This window comes from Myodes glareolus, chromosome 8, assembly GCF_982192425.1.
Source record: "Myodes glareolus chromosome 8, mMyoGla1.1, whole genome shotgun sequence".
Classification (NCBI taxonomy): Eukaryota; Metazoa; Chordata; class Mammalia; order Rodentia; family Cricetidae; genus Myodes; species Myodes glareolus.
Window position 1 is genome coordinate 33,748,043 of NC_142033.1, and position 20,986 is coordinate 33,769,028.

General features: G+C 42.4%; 1 long non-coding RNA gene across 1 annotated transcript; it reads left to right on the plus strand.

Moving 5' to 3' along the window:
* The first annotated feature begins 3,296 nt into the window (after window positions 1-3,296).
* Window positions 3,297-4,699, plus strand: LOC148121151 (uncharacterized). Its single transcript, XR_015738558.1, has 2 exons — window positions 3,297-3,674; window positions 3,744-4,699. It is a non-coding gene; the product is annotated as an uncharacterized LOC148121151 (long non-coding RNA).
* Window positions 4,700-20,986: the final 16,287 nt, after the last annotated feature.

Here is a 20,986-nt window from a genome sequence, read left to right on the forward strand (position 1 = left end):
CCTATCTGGGAGTAGGGAGACAGACAGACAGACAGACAGACACACACACACACACACACACAAGGGGCAGGGGGATAGAAAGAGATTGTTGTATAGTAGACCAATTAGAAAGGTGACTTGTATACTAAACAGGGTTGGGGTAGTTTTGAGAACACTGAGATACCTCTATTGCTATGGGTGCAGAAGCTGATTGGCTCAGTCAGGTGTGCTGTCCGGGGAACTTTAGTTTGCCTGTCTCTACAGCTGACACCTGTCCCCAAGAGAAATTCCAGTTTCATCTCCAGATACCTAGATCCCATTAGCTCTTCTCTGGATTTTCTAAGTCTATCACATGAACAGACAGATGTCTTTATATCTTTTCTGGATATTTGGCCATATTAAAATGCCGCTACCTGGCGCCATGCATTCATAGATTGAACGCAGATTGCCTCGTGTGATGGCTCATTTACTGGACTGGAAATTGGAGGACATACATTCCGGTCCTTCACTGACGTTTATTACCTGTGTAAAGTTAGACAAATCCTGAACCTCAGGAAACCTCAGCCTCCACACCTTTAAAATAGGCCTGTGGTAACATCTACCCTATCACCCACACAGGCTGGGTATGGAAGGAACTGGAATGTGTGAAAGAGCACTAACTTGTGAGCCCCAAAGGAAGGGCATCATTTTGACTCAGGTCAGCTCTGAGTTGGCTGAAGGAGCCTAGGTGGCAGAGTACTTGCCTGACATAAAAAATAAATAAATAGAAGTAAACCCTGGATAGCAGGATACCACTGAGCATTCTACAACCTGCAGAATATTCCCTCCAAAGAAAAGGGGCTAAGAAATCCTGATGTAGACTTGGTTTCTGCTCTGTTTCTTAAAGTCGATGGTCAGCCACTGGGGACAAGACATGCCACTGTTCCTTTGATACAGACTTTGACATATTCCACAGCTGGGTCAGAGGGACGGCGCGGAGTCCCTTGCAGCAGCTGGATAGAGAATTTCTGAAAGTAAAAACTACAGCTTTGTATTTTTAGTTGCTTATTTGTTACAGGGTCTCATCACATAGCCCCAGATGACTTAGGACTTCCCATGTTGTCCAGGTTGGCCTCTAACTCCCAGAGACCTGCCTGCCTCTGTCTCCTGAGTACTGTTTAAAGGCATGCACCACCATGCCTAGCGGAATAGTAGGCTTTCCATTTTATTTTATCTTGAGATCATAATATGATTACAATATTTCTCCCTCCCCTTTTATTCCCCCAGACCTTCACTTATATTCCTCCTTGCTCTTTCAAATTCAATAATTGTTATTATATACATATGTGTATATATATGTATATGGTGTATGTATATCTACATATTCATATAATTCGCTCAGTCTGTATGTATGTTTTCAGAAATGACCATTTGGTATTGAACAAGCAATTGCTATGCTCTTGGGGAAGACTGTTTTTCCCATTCTCAGCACTCCTTAGTTGCCCATAGTTCCCCTAGTAATGTCAGAAGCTGCACCTATAAGGTCTCACCAACATGACTGCCTAACCATGAGCTGAGCAAGGTCAATGTCAATAGACACGACAAAGTGGACAGGGGAAAGGCCATGAGATCTTAACCCTACCACAGAACAGTAGGTTTTAATGTGTAGGGCTCACATGAGCAGCATCGGTTTCTCAGGAAGCATGTGAGACATGCAAAACTGAGCCAGTACCCAGTGCTACAAAAATAAATACATAGGAATAGGGAAATGGCTCAGGCAGTAAAGTGTGTGATGGACAGATATGAGGACCTAAGCTCAGATCTCAAGCATCCATGTGAAAAGCCAGGGTCAATAATACATGCCTGTAGTTCCAGCATTGGTGGGCCCAGACTTGCAGATACTTAGGGCTCATTGGCCAGCTAGCCTTGCTAAACTTATAGACTTCAGGTTCCGTGAGAGACCTGTCTCAGAAAATGAAGGTGGAGAGTGATCAGGGAAGATGCCCACAGGTACATGTGTGGACACCACACACATATAGAATGCCCCTTCCATAATAAATAAACACACAAATAGAAATCCAAAGGCTAGAACCCCATCCTGGACACAATGCGTTCCCAAGGCCTGGCAAGCCTTCCCCGGGACGTCAGTGCTATGGGAGCTTGAGAACTGTGGACGGGTTCTTTTGCCGCTCTGTACCTGGAGGATGCACCAGTTTGGGAGTCTGGCTGCTGGAGACTCTTGGTGAGCTATCTGCCCTGGGAGTCTGCTTGCTGGCTGCTTGTCCTCTAAAACCTTATTGGCTAGCTCCAGAAACCAGTGCCATAGAGGGACTCAGCTCTCCCAGTACAGGACATCATGCTGAGAACCATCTGCTCTGAGGCTGATGGGCTTCTCATGTCTGGTGTCATTCTTCTGAATGTGACAGGGAAGATTAACTCTTGGTCCCACGGCCCAAGCATGACTTAGTATAGAACAACACTGCCGCTTCAAGGCTCTCCAGACAGGGCACAGGCAGAAATGGGCCACATGGGGAGGGGCCAGAGCCTGTGACTTTCCCTTTAGTAAGAGACCAGTGAAGGGGGACTATTCTAAATCCCTTCTGAGTACCAGATATGTCACCTGCTCCTAGCTCTGATGCATTCTCTGACTGCGTGGGCCTGAGAAAGTTAGTTACCTTAGATCACAGTGACCTCACAAGTAACACAGGTATAATCATGTCTGTCCACTGCTTCTTTTGTATCCAGGCATTCAGTAAATATGGGCCACATACATACTACGTATCACGTGATATGGAAACTTGAATGAGAATTGAAGATACATGACAAAGTCAATTGGACACATGCGTGTACATCCATCATCACCAACTGTCTATATTAAGCTTATTGAGCACACATAGTAGGAGACAAACTATAGAGTCCCTGAATATCCATGTGGTACTCCTGAGACAGTTTGGGAAGTAATTCTAGAACAAAATGACAGCATTGCACGTGGTTTCTTGGTAGCAGCAATTTCTCGCATCGGCTCTGCTTGCTAGAGGCAAGCAAGGCTCTCATCTAAGAGAGGCTTCCTGACTCGGCTTTAGCTGCAAAACCTTGCAGCTCTTTTAGGAGGTCCTGCCACGAAACACTTAAACGGTGTTGGTGAAAAGCTGAATGCATGCTTCTCAGGGTTTTAGCCGTAACAGGAAAAAAGCTGTGCTGTTTTAAAATGCCGGTTTTCTGGGCTGTCCTGCCAGGGCAAACCTTGACTCTTTTAGGCAGGCAGTCCGACTGAGTGTGGTCTATGAGCAGAATGTTGCAGTTTGCTTGCTGGCAAGGACCTTGAAATGCCATAGAGTTGTGGCAGTGAACACAGCTCTGGCTGGTACCTCAGCCATGATGCTGGAAAGCTAAATAACGGGCTGGGTCTAACCGTCAAAGCCATGGTTTTAGACTCATGTGGTCAGAAAAAAGAGAGAGAGGTACAGTAAAGAGAGGTTCAAAGACGAAGAAAACCTCTAAATGGTTTACTAAGTGTTAAAAATATATGCAGGCTAAAGGTTAAAGTTCTTAGGGTAAAAGAAGAAGAAAGAAAGTAGTTGGGTGTGGTGGTACACACCTTTAATCCCAACACAAGGGAGGCAGAGGTAGATTGACCTCTGTGACCTCTAGGTGTGGTAGTACACGCCTTTAATCCCAATGCCTGGGAGGCAGAGACAGATCTCTGTGAGTTTAAGGTATGGCAGCACTTGCCTTTAATCCCAGCACTTGGGAGGCAGAGACAAGTGGATCTCTGTGAGTTCAAGGACAGCCTGGTCTACAGAGTTATTCCAGGACAAAGATATACAGAGAACCAGTCTCAAAAAGTTAGAGTAAAAATATAAGAAATAGAGGTTAAAATAAAGCCGCATAAAGATGGAAAATAAACAGAGAATCTTGATACTGTATGCTATTATTCTCTCTTTGAATTGTTTGAATGCTGAGGAAGGAGCAACAGCTGCTAAAAGACTTTTGTTTATAAATGCTGCTGAACTAACCCAAGATAGGTATTTTGAAAATACCTTGGTTTCAAAACTGAAGTCAAAAAGTATGTTACTTTGGAGAAGAGATTTTGCTTTTGTTTCCACAGAAAATGAGAGGTTGTGGATTCATTCTGAGTTAAGAAAAGTCCAGTATGAACAAGGAAGGCCACCTGAGAAATCTCCGACAGGAACAGATGGCCCAGATGTCTGAATTCTACATCCAGAACAGATTCAAGACTGCCGCCTGAGATGATTGAGACTCACAGGATACTCCAGTCATGACTTGATTATAACTCTAAGTTTTCTTTAGGTCCCCATAAGACTGTCAGCGTCCCCAACCAGCAGGAAGTAGCCTGAAATACTACGCCCACATTCCCAACAAATGGACTATGGGTATTTGCCTTTGTTTAAAAAAAAAAAAAAAAGAGGGAAATGGTGCGGGAGAATTATCTGTATTCTGTCAATCATGTATTTTAATAAAACGCTGATTGGCCAGGCAGGCAGTATAGGCAGGAAAGCCAGACAGGAAGTAGGGGTGGAGCAAAGAGACTGGGAGTATTCTGGAAGCAGAGCTCCCTCAGCCACTCCTGCACAGACCACCGAAGAGGCAACATGTAAGCTGTCACACTGAGAAAGGTACTGAGCCCATGTGGCTAAAATAGATAAGGATAATGGGGTAATATATGTTATAAGAGCTAATAAGTAGCCTGACCAAATGGGCCAATCAGTTTATAACCTTATGGAGTCCTGTGTGTAATTTCTCTTTGGGATTTGCCAGCTGTTGGGGTACCGGGCGGGACGGAAACCCCAACAAGCCGGCCCTCATGCTACATACTCCCATTAACATTGGAAAGAGTCCAAGCGATGTGTCCCTGCCTTTGTTAGGGTTTCTGTTGCTGGGACAAAACACCATGACCAAAGAGCAAGCTCAGGAGAAAAGGGTTTATTTAGCTTACACTTCCTGATTATAGTCCATCATTAGAGGAAGTCAGGATAGAAACTCAAGCAGGGCAGAAACCCGGGAGACAGCAGCTGAGGCAGAGGCCATGGAGAGATGTTGCTTACTGGCTTGCTCCCTGGTGCTTGCTCAGTCTGCTTTCTTATAACCCAGGACCACCAACCCAAAGGTGGTACCATTCACAGTGGACTGGGCGCTCTCCCATTGATCACTAATTGAGAAAATGCCTTACAGCTGGATCTCATGGGGGTATTTCCTCAACTGAGGCTCCTTCCTCTCTGATGACTTTAGCTTGTGTCAAGTTGACACAAACAGCCAGCACAGTCCCCACGACCATAGGTCTTAACTACACTAAAAAAGCAAGGTCTTAACACAATTTCAAGACCATTACTTCTTTCCATGCTGGCTTCTCATTGGTCACAGTTACTGTATCGTTCACTCTTCTCCCTGCTGTGACCAATTATCTGATAAGAAGCAACCTATGAGAGTGAGGGTTAAGTTTGGCTCCTACTTCCCAAAAGGTTCCAGAGCATCACGGTGAGGATGACCCAACGACAGGGGAATGAGGCAGCTGGTCTCACTGCATCCATCCTCAGAAAGCAGCAGACAGGAAATAGGCCCAGGCTATCAACCCTCCCAGCCCATTCCTGGAGACCCATTTCCCCCTCCAGGACTGCACTTCCCAAGACTCCCACAATCTTCCAAAACAGTGCCGCCAGCTGGGGACCAAGAGTTCAAACTCATGACACAACAAACTGGGTGGCAAGGGGATCACTAGGAGGATTTTAAGAATCCAAATTAAGCCATGTGGTGGTGGTGCATGCCTTTAATCCCAGCACTGGGGAGGCAGAGGCAGACGGATCTCTCTGAGTTCGTAGGCCAGCCTGGTCTACAAGAGCTAGTTCCCAGGACAGGCTCCAAAGCTACAGAGAAACCTTATCTCAAAAAAAATGGGGAGTATAGTTTCGGTTTTATGATTTTACAGTATTCTCAGATATAATAAGCTCTTATTAGCCATTGCAATTTGGGGCTTGGGGCCCAAAGAAACATATAGAGCAGGCCTTATATTGATGGGAGATCTACAGCGTCAACACTGGAAATACATGGATGGAAGAAAAGAAATCGGTTTACAGTGTCTGGAGATGGATGCGGCTCTCTGGAAATGCTAACCTTCTGATATTGTATGTGGGCAATTCAGTTTCTCAGCATCCCTTTAAGGCAGATGTTCTCACCTGCCAGGAATATACTCATGTGGGACAAGTAGACACTGTCTACATGTATTCTACATGTGTGGGTGTGAGCACATGTGTGGAGGCCAGAGGAAGACTCTGCTGTCATTCCTCAGGTGCTATCCATCTTGCTTTTTTTAAAGACAGGCCTCTCATAGGTCTGGGAACTTTCCAAGTAGGCTAGGCTGGATGGTCAGTGAGTCCACACGAGAGTGGTTAATGCCATCATGAAAGGGTGGAGGGTCTCAGAGTGTTCTCTCACCCTCTTTCAACCATTGTAAGTCACTGGGACAATCAGTAGTCTGCATCCTTGAGAACAGATCTCACCAGAACCTAATCACGTCCCAGCCTGGCCCCAGCCTTCCAGCCCTCAGACTGTGAGGTTGAATGTAGTAGGAGGCTCCTTGTTTGTTCCTGGATGCTCAGCCCAGAAATAACCACAGAGCAACTGTATTAATTAAATCAGTGTTTGGCCCATTAGCTCTAGCTTCTTATTGGCTAACTCTTACATCTTAATTTAACCCATTTCTGTTCATCTGTGTACTGGCATGTGGCTGTGGCTTACTGGGTAAAGTTCTATCCCATCTGTCTCTGGAGGGACTACATGGCATCTCTAAACTCCGCCTTCCTTTTCCCAGCATTCAGTTTAGTCCCCCCCCCCTGCCCCGCTTAGCTCTATTCTTTTGTCCTATCACAGGCCAAGACAGTTTCCTTATTAACCAATGGTATTTACAGCATACAGAGGGGAATCCCACATCAGTTGAGTTGCTGTTGTATGAGAGACACCACCTAGTCTGTATGTGTAATGGCCACTGATCTTCTTGCTGTAATAGCTGGGTCTTTGGGGTTAACAATTCTGTTTGCTTCCTTGAGCTTTTCTTGATTCAAGCTGTCTTGTAGCATCAATGGATGGAGAATACATACATGGGATAAATACAGTAAATCACAGTTCTGTGAGTTCTTCACATAAAAGTTAATAAGGAAGAAAGAGACACAAAGCACAGAATCTTTTTCTGTACAATTGCCTTTCAAACACACATGCTGGGATCATAAACAATACCAGTGGTAGTGGGAGAGGGAGCTGGTTCCTGGAGGCCGGCACTGCAGACCATATGGAGCAGCAGAAGCCCGCCAAGGGCACTTCATGGTGAAGTAGCATGCAACTGCTGCCTGGACGGTTGCTATTAGTCAGTGTCTGAGCCAGAGAAGGGGGAAAGATCTCACCAGGCTGCAGCTCCAAAACCCCAAACAAAACCTTATTAAATGTGACCCAACTTTGTTGGCCCTAATACAGATAGATGTAAAGTATTTCAAATAGAAAGATGGATTCACCGAGTTCTCAATAAGAGCTTACCTTCCGGCAGGACATTGCAAATGATCAAGGGTTGACTTTATAGGAGATAATATCTAATGTGTGTTAAATGATTATGATTGAAGCCAAGGGGACAAGGCCATCGTGTTAATAGATGAACCCCAGACATGGTCCTTGTTTTGTGGGTTGCACAATGATTATTCTGAAGTAATCTGAGAAACTGTCCCTTAAAATAACTAGGGAGCAATGAAAACCCTTTGCTATGGGGAGAGCAACAGAAATAAACCACACTCAGGATGCATTAGCTGTCATAAGTTTGCAGAATAATTTAGTTGTCAGGTAAATTTCTTAAAGGGATGAAGGGGCCTTGATTTTTGAATTGTTTGCACTGATGCAGTATTATTTTGTGGGCAACAGAAGAGTTATGAAGCCTACCAGACCCTGTTGCACACACCACGTATATTTATTCTGATTTTCACAGGAAGCCTGTCAGGTAGGGGTTGTTCAGGTCTGTTCTGTGTCAGTTCTCTCCCTTGGTTAACCTGGGGTAAAGGGAGGATGTGGTAGAAAGAAAGCAAATGTTAAGAAACATGGCCTGTCGTTTGTTTGCTTAACTAGTATGGTCTTGTAGAAAAACCTCATTAAAGTCCTAGGTGATTTCCCTATATGCTGAGAGGTGAACAATCCAAGATGTCATGGAACGGAGCCTCATGGACAAGACCAGGATGATTGAATTCATCACAGACACAGCAGCTAGAACCTTGGGGCAGGAAAACAGACATATAAAGGTGCAGCCAGGGTGGTCAGACCATATCACCATCAGCATCCTGGGTAAAGCAGTGTTTGTTTTTCTTACACATCAAACGTTCTCACAGATGGTGTTAAGTATCACTGACACAGTCTAGAGTCAATTGTGAAGCAAGCCTCTGAGCACACTGGAGGATTATTTTGATTGTTCTAACTGAGGTAGGAAGATATACTCACTGTGGGTGGAGCATTTTCTTTCTTTCTTTTTTTTTTTGTGGGAATGTAGAAAAACTTTTATTTTGAAATAAACTTTTCTTATTTAAGTAAATCCAGAGAACAAGTATGAAAATCTCCAACTTGCAAATTTGTGCTAATCCTAAACTATTTAGTTAAAGATTTTCTATTACCAGATTTCTTTATTTTATTTTTTTGAGACACAAAATCATATATTTTGTAAAAAGTTACACAGAAGTATTTTCTGCCTAGATTGTATTTATTCTGAGTTTATCAATTATTTTTTCCTTTTCGTTTTTATTGTACTATATATTTTTCTGTGCTCCCCTCCCTTTCTCTTCTCCTTCTGCTCTATTCCCCTTCAACCCTCTCCCATGGTCCCCATACTCCCAATTTATTCAGGAGATCTTGTCTTTTCTACTTTTTTTCTACTTTCCGTGTAAATTAGATCTCGCAGGGTCCTCTCCAGGGAGGGTCAAGATTGCTCCCACAGGCTATTTAAACTGCCCCCCAGAGAACAAACATGTAGTCTCTCCGGGTCCCCTTTCCCGTTTGTGTTTTCTTGCAGGGCTTCCTGGGAGCGCTGGCATTCATTAAACCTGGGCCTTCTCTAATTTGGTTTGATTTTGTCTTATTTGAATTATGCATTGGCAGAGAGGTTTGTCAGTCCAGAAAACTTAATATTTATATGGTGGATTACATTGACAAATATTCATATGTTGAACCATCCCTGAATCTCTGGGATGAAGCTGATGTGATCATGGTGGATGATTTTTCTGAGGTGTTCTTGGATTTGGTTTGCCAGTATTTTATTGAGTATTTTTGCATCAACGTTCATGAGTGAGATTGGTCTATAATTCTCTTTTTTAGTAACGTCGCTGTGTAGTTTGGGTATCAGGGTAATTGTAGCCTCATAAAAAGAGTTTGGCAATGTTCCTGTTTCAATTGTGTGGAACAATTTGTGGAGTGTTGGTACTAGTTCTTCTTTGAAAATCTTGTAGAATTCTGAGCTGAAACCATCTGTTCCTGGGCTTTTTTTGGTTGGAAGACTTTTGATGATGATTTCTTTTCTTTCTTGATGTGGGAGAATTGTCTGTATTCTGTCAATCATATTTTAATAAAACGCTGATTGGCCAGGCAGGCAATATAGGCGGGAAAGCCAGACAGGAAGTAGGGGTGGAGCAAAGAGACTGGGAGTATTCTGGGAAAACAGGACGCTCCCTCCACTCCTGCACAGACCACCGAAGAGGCAACATGTAAGCTGTCACACTGAGAAAGGTACTGAGCCCATGTGGCTAACATAGATAAGGATAATGGGGTAATATATGTTATAAGAGTTAACAAGAAGCCTGACCTAATGGGCCAGTCAGTTTATAATCTTATGGGGTCCCGTATGTGATTTTCTTTGGGGTTTGCCGGCTGGGGGGTACTGGGCAGGACGGAAACCCCGACAAGTCGGCCCCCTCATGTTACACTTTCTTTTTTTTTTTTTTTTTAGCAGTTATAGGACTATTTAATTTGCGTATCTGGTCTTGATTTAATTTTGGTAAGTGATCTTTATCCAGAAAAATTGTCAATTTCCTTTAAGTTTTCCAATTTTGTGGAGTACACGTTTTTAAAATATGACCTGATGATCCTCTGTATTTCCTCCGTGTCTGTTGTTCTGTCCCCTTTTTCATTTTTGATTTTGTTAATTTGGATATTCTCTCTCTGCCTTTTGGTTCGTTTGAATATTTTGTTGATTTTCTCAAAGAACCAACTCTTTGTCTCATTGATTCTTTGTCTTTGTTTTCTTTGTTTCTATTTTGTTGATTTCAGCTCTCAATTTGATTATTGCCTGCTGTCTAGTTCTCCTAAGTGAGTTTGCTTCTTTTTGTTCTAGAGTTTCAAGTGTTCTGTGAACTCACGAGTGTGGGATTTTTCCAGCTTCTTTATGTAGTCATTTAGTACTATGAATTTTCATTTTAACACTGCTTTCATTGTGTCCCATAAATTTGGACATGTTGTGTGGTCATTTTCATTGAATTTTAGAAAGTCTTCAATTTCTTCCTTTAATTCTTCCTTGACCCATTAATGGTTCAGATAAGCATTGTTTAATTTCCATGTGTTTGTTGGCTTTATGGAATTAAAGTTGAATTTCTGGAATTGCTGTTGAATTATAATTTTAAGCCATGGTGATCTGAGAAGCTACATGGAATTATTCCAATTTTTTTTTTTATCTGTTGAGGTTTGCTTTGTTACCTAGCATGTGGTCAGTTTTTGAGAAGGTTCCATGAGGTGCTGAGAAGGAGGTATATTCTTTTATGTTTGGATGAAATGTTCTCTAGATGTCTGTTAAGTCCATTTGAGTCATAACAGCTGATAGTTCCCTTATTTCTTGGTTGATTTTTCTGTCTGACAAACCTGCCTAGTGGTGAGCATGGTGTGTTGAAGTCTCCCACTATTAGTGTGTGGGGTTTAGCACATAATTTAAGCTTTAGAAGTGCTTCTTTTACATATGAGGGTGCCCTTGTATTGGGGGCATAGATGTTCAGTATTAAAATTTCCTCTTGATGGGTTTTTTCCTTTTACTAATATGAAATGTCCTTCTTTGTCTCTTTTGATTGATTTTAGTTTGAAGTCTATTTTGTTAGATATTAGGATAGCTGCACCAGCTTGTTTCTTACATCCATTTGATTGGAAAAATTTTTCCCTACCTTTTACTCTGAGGTAATGTCTGTCTCTGAGTTTGAAGTGTGTTTCTTGTATGCTGCAGAAGGATGGATTCTGTTTTCATATACGATCTCATAGCCTGTGTCTTTTTATAGGTGAGTTGAGTCCATTTATATTAAAGAATATTAATGACCTGTGATTGCTAGTTTTTGTTATTTTAGTTTTCATTGTTGGTGATGTTATTGCGTGTGCTTTCCTTTTTGGGGGATTTGCTGCTGTGAGATCATCTATTGTCTGTGTTCTTGCAGATGTAGCCAGGTTTCTTGGGTTGGAGTTTTCCTTCTAGTACTTTGTGTAGGGCTGGGTTTGTGGCTAGGTATTGGTTAAATCTGGTTCTGCCATGGAATATCTTGTTTTGTTCTTCTATGATGATTGAAAGTTTTGCTGGATATATTAGTCTGGATTGGCATCCATAGTCTCTTATTGTCACCAAGGCCAGCTGGACTGGGACTGAACGAGCATGTGATCAAACTGGATTCTCTGAATGTGGCTGACATGGGGGCTGACTGAGAAGCCATTGACAATGGCACTGGGTCTTGTTTCATCTGCATGGACTGGCTTTTTGGGATCCTGGTCTGTTTGGATGCTCACCTTCCTGGACCTGGAGGGAGGGGCGAGGAACTTGGACTTCCCACAGGGCAGGAAACCCTGACTGCTCTTGGGACTGGAGAGGGAGGAGAAGAGGGAGTGGGGGGAGCGGGAGGGTATTGAGAGGAGGGGAGGAAGTGGAAATTCTTATAAATAAATAAGTCAATTAAAAAAAAGAAAGTTTTGCTGGGTATATTAGTCTGGATTGGCATCCATAGTCTCTTATTGTCTGCATAAAACTTGACCAGGACCTTCTGTCTTTCATTGTTTTCATTGAGAAATCAGGTGTAATTCTGATAGGTCTGCCTTTGTATGTTACTTGGCCTTTTTCCTTTGCAACTCTTAATATTCTTTCTTTATTCTCTATGTTTAGTGTTTTGATTATTATGTGGCAAGGGGACTTTTTCTTTGGTTCAGTCTATTTGGTGTTTTGTAAGCTTCTTGTATCTTCATATGCATATCTTTTTTTAGTTTTCTTCTATAATTTTGTTGAATCTATTTTCTATGCTTTTGAATTGGACTTCTTCTCCTTCTTCTATACCTATTATTCTTAGGTTTGGTCTTTTCATGGTGCCCCATATTTCCTGGATATTTTGGGTTAAGCTTTTGTTAGATTTAATGTTTTCTTTGACCAATGAATTTATTTCCTCTATGGTATTTTCAACACATGAGATTCTGCTGTTTATGCTTGTATTTGTGGTTCCTGATCATTTTTTCATAATTTGTTTCTATATTTCCTTTGGTTTGTTTTTTCTTTATTTTATCTTTTATGGTTTTCAAGTCTTAAAGAGTTTCTTTCATCTGTTTGACTTCTTTTTCATAGTTTTCTTTAAGGAATTTGTTGCTTTCTTTCAATTTTTTACTTGTCTTTGAAGGAACCCACCCTAGTCTCCAATTTGAGATGTTTTTATTATCAACAAGGCCAGAGAAAAACAGGATATCTGTGGGCAGCAGAAGCAGTCTTGAGAAAAACAACCAGTCCTTTGTGTATCAAAACCCGAGGGGGCAGAAACTGGCTGAAACTGGCTTAAACTAGATTTGTTTTTGTCCTGATGTTGACCCACTTCATATGTTAATTTGAACTGACCAATGGTGTTGCTGTTGCTATGCTTCCCCGTTATATAACGCTGAGACCCTATAAATGCTTGCTGGAAAAATACGTGTGTGTGTGTGTGTGTGTGTGTATGTGTATGTGTGTGTGTGTGTGAAGGCTCAGTCTTACAGGAGTACCGGGAGTACTGAGTCGCCCATTGGTGCCTTTGACAATAAAGAATCCTCTTGCTGTTTGCATCCATTGGCGTGGCTTATTGAGTCTGGGGGGAGTCCTTCCTGAACCCTAGAAATTAGGGTCTTTCAGTCTTTTCCTTCATTTCTTTGAGGGAATTTTTCATTTCTTCTTTAAGGGCCTCAAACATTCTCCTAAAGTTATTTTTTAGGTCATTTTCTTCTGCTTCCTCTACATTTGGTTGTTCCAGTCTTGCTGTTGTAGGGTCACTAGTTTTTATTGGTGTCATACTGCTCTTTGTGGTGTTGAATGTGTTCTTACCTTGTCGACCTTTCTTTTTCTCTAATTTGTGTAGTTGGGGCTGGTGATCAATGTTCCAGGTGCCAGTGATTTCAAGGCTCAGATGGTTGTTCCTCGTGGTACAGTCAGGGCCATGGTTTCAGTCACCTCAGAGGTCACTCAGTGTTCCTGAAGGTTGCTCAGCACTCCTGGGAGTAGCTCTGCAATCCCAGGGATTGTTCGGGGCTGACCCCACAGTGGTTGTTTGTTTGAAGCTACTCCCACTGAGATTGCTGCCTTGGGCCTGCTCTGGCACAAGTCACTGGCTCAGGTCTGCTCCCTTGGAGGTGGCTTCTTTGTACCTGTAAAGGTCTTTGCCCCAGGCCTGCTCTAGTGGAGGTGTCTAGCTCAGGCCTGTTCTCACAGAGGTTCCTGGCTTGGGCCGGCTCCTGCAGAGGTCTCTGGCTTAGGCCTGTTCCCTCAGTGGTTGCTCCTTTGTACCTGGTCCTGTGGAGGTCACTGCCTCCAGGTATAGCATTTTCTGACTGGGGTCCTAGACTATGTAAACAGGGGCAGATAGGCAGCATCATGCATCTATCACTCTCAGTTCCCTGATTGTGGATGTCACACGATCAACTGCTTCTAGTTCCTGATGCCTTGACTTCACTATGGACTGTGCCCTTGAGATGTGAACCAGAATACATCTCTTCTCTCTTGCATGGCCTCTCTTTGAGCATTTGGTTATAGCAACAGGAAAATTAACCAAGACAGACTTCAAGACTTTTTTGTGTGTGTGTGACCTCATGTTGTTCTCTCTTGGAAACACGAGTCTGGCTTCATTTTCTGATAAATGTAATTGTAACAGGCACTTAGAAAGCATTGCTCAAAAGTGTTGGTTCCTTACTGGGCCACAGATGCCCTGTGGGCCACTAAACCAAGGCAAGCTTTGTCATTTCTATCTCCATTTTTTCTATTTGTCTTTATTCCTCTAATCAGACCCCTGTTTGACTCTGCACATAGGCATGATAATCATTCTGCCCCAAACTGGAGTTACCCAGCCTGTCTCGTTTCCTTTCAAGGCTGATGACACAGACAAGAGTTGGGTATGTTACAGCAACCTGGCTGAGACCTTGACAAAGTCACCAGTGTGCACTCACTGTTCTAAACCTCCAGTCACCCTGGATTCCAGGAACAGTGGAGTTGCAGAGATAACCATGAGAAGATTACCCAGGAAATAGGAGAAATTTGACAGCTCCTTGACAGAGATAGGCTGCCACTCTCTGTGTTAAAAAGTAACCTTAACATGGGAGCCAGACTGGAGCTCTCAAGAAACAAGGATTTCTCAGCAACTTTCTTGTAGAGCCAAGGTCAAGATAATGACCAAGCAGATGACAGCAGGGCCAAGTCAGTGCAAGTATGCATATTTGTGCCCTTTGCCTCAGTTCTTCCTCTATTTCAACCTAGAAGTTATGTCAGTAGCGCAAAGATTGGCTGGAATGCTTGTTCATCATTCCCAGCACAGTTGTGTTTATTCAAACACTTCCCTGCCTTCTCCACAACTTTTGTTTGTTGTGTGTGTGTGTGTGTGTGTGTGGTAAGTGGCCAGACCTAGAGCCAACCCTCAGACTATTCTGGTTCATAGTCCAAAGGCTCCAGAATCACATATATCTTCACTCCAAGGGTGATGATGCTCCTATGGACAACACTCCACAACTAAAAGACCTCTCCAGTTGTACTAGACATAGCTTTACACTTACTCTTGATAGACAGAAAATCCTCCCAGAGAAAAGGCTAGAACATGTCATGATAAAATCACCCATACAAGGGTGTCCCTATGCAGGGTTTATCTCAGCAGTCGGCTGTGTACCCTGTTACCAGCTTCCTAGTTGCTCCTACTAGGCTCAGAGCCTTGGGAAGGCCACAGGGAGAACTGTGGGCCCAATGTGTGCTGGTTTTTCCATATGCAGAAAGGTGACTCTGGAAACATTTCCCCTCATCTTTCCATGTCTTTAATAGTATTTGTCAATTTCACCTTATGAGTGTGTGATGGTTTGACTAGGAATGGCCCCCGTAAACTCATGTGTTTGAGTGCTTGGCTCATAAGGACTGACACTACTGGGAAGTGTGGCCTTGCTGGAGTAGGTGTGGCCTTGTTGGAGTATGTATGTCACTATGGAGACAGTATTTGAGGTCTCATGTATGCTCAAGTCAAACTCAGTGTGGAAGTCTCCCTCTGCTGCCTGTGGATCAAGATGAGGACCTCTCAGCTATCTCCCCAGCACCATGTCTGCCTGCATGCTGCCATGTTTCCTGTCATAATGACAATGGACTAAACATCTGAACTATAAGCCACCCCAATTAAATGTTTTCCTTTACAAGAGTTGCCATGGTCATGGTGACTCTTCACTGCAATAGAACACTGACTAAGACAGTGTGTGAGTGTTTTACTTGGATGTATGTGTGTATATCATATGTGTACCTGATGCCCATGGAGGTCAGAAGAGGTCATCATATTCCCTGGAACTGGAGTTACAGATTATTGTTAACCGTGATGTGGGTGCTGGAAGCTGAACCCAGATCCTCTGCAAGAACAGTAAGTGCTTCTAACTGTTAAGCTGTCTCTCCAGCCCCTCTTTCCATGATTTCTAAAACTATGTCCTAAAATAAAGTCCAAAGAAGAAAATCTAACCTCCTCCAACTCCACCACTGCCAAATGATTAGCACTTATCTTGAGTTGCAGGATGGTCAGAAAAATAAGTTAAGCACGTATTATGAAAATACTGCACAATATGGAATTCTGATTTTTTTGTTTAATACTATGTAAACCATCTTCTTAATGACTTTATAAGATTTAGATTTTAACTGTTTTCTTTTTAGTTTTTATTTATTTTTTTATGGTATAGGCTACTAGAAAGACCAAAACAGGAGGATTATAAACTCAAGACATACCTGAGCTATATATAGATAGAGTTTAGTCTGAGCCATTCAGTGAGACCCTGTATCAACATGAAAAGTAAAATTGGTGCTTGATTGTTAGTCCATGATGAAGTGCTTGCCTAACACATACAGGACCCTGGATTTAAGACCCCTGGTCCTGGAGTTTCTTTGTCAGGAAGCTTTTGATTACGGATTCACTATTCCGCCTCTGCTCAGAGTGTTTTGTGTATCTAATTCTCTTCCCACCTTCATGGATGCTAAATTCCTCATTTGTATCTGCACACGGGAAACTGAGGGAGGAAGGGTGTAAAACCCAGGGACAGAGTGAGAGGTCCAGCCCCGGTTACTAACGATGGCCCCTTTATCTGTGGAGCCCCAGTTTCTAATGATGGTCCCTCTATCTGTGGAGCCACAAGTTCTAACGAGGGCCCCTCTATCTGTGAAGCCCCAATTTCTAATAATAGCCCCTCTATCTGTAGAGCCCCAGTTTCTAATGATGGCCCCCTCTATCTGTGGAGCCACAGTTTCTAATGATGGCCCCTCTGTCTATATGTGGAGCCCCGGTTTCTAATTATGGCCCCCTCTATCTGTGGAGCCCTGCGCTCAGTGCTGTTCTGCCGCGCAGGTGCAGCCGAAGTGGCCGGGGTGTTGGGGGCCTATGATCAAAAGCTTACGCATTTTGAAGTTTTAGTGCTCATTTCCTGCTGGCCCTTATTGAAAGACATCTGCGGTGTTTCATACCAGCTTCTCAAGCATATACACATTGCAGAGCTGGCAAATGTTGAGTTGCAAGAACACATTTCTTGTAAACTTTATATGAAAGAAGGGACCCCTCAGTGGAAGCTCTTATCACCCCACTTCCAAGTCTGAACTACTTTGTGCACCCAGCTCAGTGTGGTTTGAGACTCCCGTGGGACTTTAGGACTTCATTAACTTTTGATATGTCTGCCTGCAGAATACATTAAAACCAAGAGGAACCAGCCCCTTTGATACCTACTGAAATTACTTGGGGTGAGTGAGACGGAAATATGGAACATGCAACAAACCCACTTAGTTTATTGGGGAGGGGTGTACAGGCCTGGTGAAGGTCGGTGTGGAGAGAGAGAGAGAGAGAGAGAGAGAGAGAGAGAGAGAGAGAGAGAGAGAGAGAGAGAGAAAGAGAGAGAGAGAGAGAGAGAAAGGGCTGAAGATGGCGCCTCTAGTTTTTAAGGGTTGCCTCGTGCATGTGCACAGGGGATGGCGTGGTTACGTCATTCACAGGTGACAGAGCTCACGCATGCACGCAAGGGCTCACGCAGTTGCGTCAGATGTAGGTGATGCAACCATGCCACGCATGGGTCACCTTTAAGATCCCCCAGGGCCATTAAGCACTTCTGCCTGAAGGCTTGTCTACATTTGCGCGACCCTGGAATCCGGAAGTATCAGCGATACTGTGGCTGAATCATTACATCTACAGTTATGGTTATCACACATATATTACTGTGAGCCTGACTGAACACTCTCGTATCCAGTGCTGGTGCCACACTCCTACTTTCTATCTTAGCCGTCTTCCTAGAAAACATACTGATTTTCACAGGATTTCTCACAAGTCTCTCCCAGAAAAACTTCAATAAAGCCCAAATTTACTAATGGGCAAAATATTTTCAAGTATGAATGCTGGGGTAGCTGTGAGGCCAAAAGTGGGAGCCTGTTTCCATCTTGTCTGAAGGTCAGAGAGTTTTAACCTATTCAAAGTTATTGACAACAAATATGGCTACGCATCCTGACCTAGGTTGTGGTTACTTGGTCTTTTTAACATTAAGATGGCCCATACAGGAAATCCACCTCCACTCTGACAGATAGTCAGGATATTCAAGCATAATTCTGCTCCTTCTCTTGAAATAGAAGGTTTGACCTTGGGAATGGCTGCTTCAGGAATCTTGGTCTAGGGTGGATTCACTGCCTAAACAACAGAATGTTTTTCTCATGAATTAATGGCTTGATGGTTCAAAGTGCTGAAGCAAATAACTGTTCTGGTTGTCCTTTGTATCATGTAAAAGCACTGTTCTATATTCTTCCCTCTGTGGTATTGGTATATAAAAGTGTATGGAAAATTTAACACAGGAATTTCAGTATTCACTGGAACTCCCTCTGGTACTATCCTATGTTTTCTGTTTTATTATTTTCACTTGCGTCTTTGTACCCTACACTAACTTTCCTAATCCCCATACCCCTACCCTGGTAGGTGGTATTTTTTTTGTTGAATCTGATCTCTGACAGCAGAGGGAAATAGACAGCAAGCTGCCCACCTCCTTACTCTTTCTTTCCCCTCTCACTGGACATAGTCATTGTTCCTTTCCTGATGTGGGATTCCCCTCTGTACGCTGTGAATACTACTGGTTAATAAAAAAAAACTGTCTTAGGCCTGCTCAGGGCAGAATATAGGTAGGTGGGGAAAACTAAACTGAATGCTGGGAGAAAGAAGCTGGTGTCAGGAGAAGCCATGTAACCTCGCGGGAGCCAGATAGAACTTTACCTGGTAAGCCACAATCACATGGCGATACACAGATTGATAGAAATGGGTTAAATTAATATGTAAGAGTTAGACAATGGGAAGCTAGAGCTAATGGGCCAAGCAGTGATTTAATTAATACAGTTTCTGTGTGGTTATTTCGGTTCTGGGCAGCTGGGACCAACAAGCAACCTCATATAACACTTTCTGTATATCAGGCATTGTGTCTGAAAGCTCCAGCAAGGAAATAGGACTACTTTTAGTTTTAGGGTTATATCAGAAGCCTGGATAAACATCCAGAAAATGTCAATGTGGCTCTGACGTTACTCTCTTATTCCCGTAAAGTTGTTTATTATTTGTTTTAATTTTTTCCTTAGAAAAGAACACAATCATAGTCAAGTAAAATATATACAAGAGTGTCTTTGTTATGAAATACTATGACCTAGTTGGTCTTTGGTTGAAAATGAGCAGTCTTCCCACGTGTGGAGTTTATTCCAGGGTTTCCAGAATTTTTCCTTAGAATATGAATCATAATTATAAAAATTAAGGATGGTAGAGTGCCTGCCTAGTATGGATGGTCCTGTGTTTAATCTCTATCACCATAAAAATTAAATTTTAATTCTTTTTAATAGCAATAACATATACATTTTATGACATGGTATTTACCTACCCTATAAAAGATAGTGTCTGGAATAGTGTCTATTCTATCCTTCAGCTTGAAAGATAAACGTTTTCTTAAATAAGAATTTTTTCACCTTAAGAAGGAACAGAAATTATCATCAGGCTGGTGACAGGTGACAGTAAGTACATCTGGAGCCAAGCCTGCTCTCCGACCACTATTCCCACTAAACAGGATGAGAACTTTTTCCAAAGACATAGTTTAGGTCAAGAGTAAAAAAATGTAAAAAGTGATCAAAATATTTTGTTCTACAGGAAAGGAAGGAAAGTCTCACACAGTACCAGAGTCATGTCACCATGACCTAAGAGCCAACACTGAGGTGATCTCATTCACCGGAGATGAGATGACTTAAGTGGCAATAAAATTAATAAGCATCCACATAAATGTAACAAAATCTATGAGTTTCATAAGAACAAAAACATCCATGGAAGATAACTCAGAACCAATTCCCTAGAAACCTGTATGTAAAGGAAATAATAATCAAGCATTTATCTATCCATTCCTGTATGAACCATTTTCCGGAGCTGATGAGGGAGAAAGTTTTCTTCAGATGCATGAGGATGTCAGAATTAGAATATATTCACTTCTTCCCCTTAATGGGTATTAAAATAAATGACCTGAAATAAATGAATAAATGACATAGGTGTTAACCATGATTGAGGGCAGGTATTACCAGGTCAAGGGTGAATGCCTGAAGCAGGGGGACAACAGTAGACCCCACTGATAACTTTGACTTCCGGAAAATCAGACATTGTGTCATGTGATAAGAAGTTTACCTCTCCAGAAAGTAGCGATGCAGACTTAGAAACCCATTATGATTCCCTTTACCCAAATATAGTATTGTACTTATTTTATTGGAAATGCAAAAAAGTAGAAGAACATAATATTGGTTAAAGTATTAAATATTGGTAAAAGTACCAATCAAACAGGTGAAACTAGCAACAATCTTAGTTTTAGATCCTAGAGAGCAAACGAATCTGTTGCTTTAAGACAAAAATCTTAGCAGACACAAAAAACAGGGCAGGGTGTCCTTGCACACCTTATGTTTTTGCTCTGATTCTTACTATAGCAAAAAAAAAAACTGTTGAAAAAAGAATGACGAGAAGAGAAACTTAAATGCTATTTGATGGTATTAAGAAATTATTGTTACTGGGTGGTGGTGGCTCATGCCTTTAATCCCAGCACTCAGGAGGCAGAGGCAGGAAGATGGACCTGAGTTTGATGTCAACCTGGTCTACAGAGCGAGGTCCAAGATAACTAGAGCTGTTATACAGAGAAACCCTGTTTCAAAAAGCAAAACAAAACCAAACAAAACCAAAAGGCAAAACAAACAAACAAACAAAAAGAAATTATTGTTGTGTTTGTTGAGTGCTTATGTACTTTTTTATTTTTTAAATCAGGGTGCTAAAATTGCAGACACATTGAAGAACTTCATGAAAATTACGTCTATACAGGAATTATCTCGCATCCACAGCGAAGAGGAAGAGGGACACATATGTGCAGAAAGGAGACAGAACTGGTCTGAGGTGATCAGCATCAAGCGGAGCGATTGCTTCATGACTTTTGCATGTTTCAGCAATTCCATAATAGGCACCAAAGCATCTGGCATCATTTGAACTAACATTGATCAATAGCC